The 2,707-nt window shown below is 36.6% G+C and overlaps 1 long non-coding RNA gene across 1 annotated transcript; it reads right to left on the reverse strand.

Annotated features, from left to right (window-relative positions):
* Positions 1 to 51: 51 nt before the first annotated feature.
* LOC129572222 (uncharacterized) lies at positions 52 to 2,238 on the reverse strand. Its single transcript, XR_008688413.1, has 3 exons — positions 2,150 to 2,238; positions 1,812 to 2,059; positions 52 to 111 (listed from the first exon to the last, which is right to left on the reverse strand). It is a non-coding gene; the product is annotated as an uncharacterized LOC129572222 (long non-coding RNA).
* Positions 2,239 to 2,707: the final 469 nt, after the last annotated feature.

The raw sequence follows: 2,707 nt of genomic DNA on the forward strand, positions 1-2,707 counted from the left end.
ACTAAATCATTTTTCTGCAACTCGTTAGAATGTGACTTGACAACTCGTGTGCTATATTCCATTCCTTAGCATTTACATGCTCTCTTTTCAAGTAAGCAACAGCCACAGTGTCTGTGAATGAAGAAAAAAGTGACTGCAAATAAAGGCGGCCCCAATATGAATATGATATATTCGAACAGTTAGGCTAACGGTGCCAATTGGTTGCAATTTTAACGATCAACGCTCTCAAGTTTACAGAATAAGTATGGTTCAGAGTGTTGGTCTGTGTGTCAATATTGATTCATAAAGCTGAAATTAGATATATATACAACATCTATGCCACCAAAGAAAATGTATTCCAAATCGGTTGCAAATATTGATTTGCCACCAAAACAGCGCAAGGGGCGGAGCTTATATGCCCCTTATACCACATCTTTCTGAGTTGCAAAGAACCCAATCGCCACATCTTTGGAACTTAACTGCCACTAAATTTGATTGACACAAATTTGCCACAACTTTTTCAGAATTTTTGTAGCAATTTTGTTCCAGAATAAAAAATTTATTCGAAAATTTGTTGCAATTCTTGTAGCAAATTAGCGAGCGCTGCGTCTAAGGCAAACTACATGCTACTAGCGCCACACTGAAATACATTTGATTTGCATTGTACACGTAAGCGGTGGGAGTTCGATACAACATTTTTATATCAAAAACCGTCAATGATGCTTTATAATAAGATTACATATGGTTTTTATGAATATTCTTGATGTTTTCATTCATAATCTTTTATTAAAAAATATTTTATTCTCTTCGTTTCGGCAAACACGTGCAAAATGAATGAAAAAGATGGCGAATGGAGACATTTTGTTCCCATAGTGGCGATATTTGTGGCAAATCGTACTTTGCCACATGTATTGTAACTGCTATCCATATTTTGTTGCATACAAGTGATTGCCACCTCGTTGTAACAAAAAATTGGTTCCATAGAAGTTATTATTACTACTATGCCAGTGGCATACGGTACCGTTATTAGCAGAGTTCGCAAGCCCGACCGATGATACAAGCCCGACCGTCGGTCGGACCTGCCCGATCGAAGTTTCGTCGGATATCGGTCAGCCTCGGTTTAGATATATGACCCGTCGGCCTTCGGTCACACAAAATTATACAGAAAAAGCAATTTTTTCTAGTTTTTTTTAATAAAAAACGTTGAAAAAAATCAAAAAGTCATGCTTTTCCCACTTTTTTCTCAGAAAAAAAATATCTATCGGCCCGATCGGGCGTTGCTCGGTCGGGCAGCGGGCGGTCTCGATCACAAATGCTCGGACTTCGGACGGACTCGGGCGCAATTTTCGAGCCCGTTGAGAACACTGGTTATTAGTGTTTATTATGTGGCTAACGACGATTTGTAACATCAGATTTGTATCAATAATGTTCTCAATTTGTAGCATTTATGAGGTCGATGGAAAAAGGACTTACATGAAAAGAACGTGTGAAGGCTTGATACCATTTGTGCTTTTTGCAATAATATGGAGCCGCCATGATTATTTACCAATTAATAGTACTGAAGTACAGTGTATCTGAGTCCGTACCTTCTCCACTACTGCTTGAAAGCACAATGATATAAAAATCTGCAAGAATTTACGCCTCGTTCTTTTATAGCTGAAAAAAAAGTTTTATTGTCGTCTTTTAAGTGGCAGGAGCCTTGGTCAATACTTATGTCAACAGCTCCATTTGAATCCAAATAATCATTCAATATAGTCGCCATAAGTGATGGCGCACAAGAATTGGGAATGCAAATGCCCATTGTCGACAGTGCAATGCAGAATATTGCTCACCTTCGTTCGCCCAATTGTTTTTTCCATCACTAGACGCTTCCTGAATCGTTCTCAAATCTTCTATGCATTGTTCAGTGTTATATGATCGTTTGGCTTTGGTTCGATCACCGTCAAACGCTTTGTTGTCGTTGGTCCAATACTTTGATAAATTTACGTATTTTTTTCAGATTTTCGTTCTGGATTAATCCGTTTCGAATAGTTTTGAACTCTTTGGAGAAACCAATTGATTCTTTTTTTTATTTCTGCCACTGGAAAATCACAAACAACATTAACAAAAAGCGCCAGAGCATTGAACTTTTTCGATGAAATATAAAGAGAATACGATAACCATAACATACAAACTTTCAGTTTGCTATTGAAACCAGCGCCACTTTCTTGAAAGCTAGTGATTCAGAATGACAAATACGACAGTGTTTCTTTCTTTCTCCTTAAATTTTCGGTAGAAATTCTTCTGTTTACACAATTGGCTTTTTTAAACATTTGAAATTCGCAATTTGTGTGTGACGTGGGGTGCAGACACAAATAAAATGTTTATCGATAATAATTGCTAGAACCACTGGTTCAAAACACACAAAAAACACACATTGTCTGTCTATTTCTTATCCGCCTTCTTCTTAGAGGAAGTTTCATCCACTTTTTGTTTTATATACATATAAAGAATAATCATCTGTCTACACATTAGTATTTGCTGACATCATATTTGATGCAATACAATTTTGTATAAATAACCCATCGATTTGAATATGAAATACGCGCCAGTTTTATTTAACCAAAAGCTTTTGCGATGAACGCAATCGATTGTTTCATACAATATTTTTCAGTGAAAAAAATTGATGCGTTTGTAGTTTCACTCATATTGCTAGCACCGATTTGTCTTTTAGTATGGTGATTATTGA

The sequence above is a fragment of the Sitodiplosis mosellana genome, unplaced genomic scaffold, assembly GCF_009176505.1.
Source record: "Sitodiplosis mosellana isolate CC-2019 unplaced genomic scaffold, AAFC_SMos_1.0 Smas_scaffold_4483, whole genome shotgun sequence".
NCBI classification, from domain to species: Eukaryota; Metazoa; Arthropoda; class Insecta; order Diptera; family Cecidomyiidae; genus Sitodiplosis; species Sitodiplosis mosellana.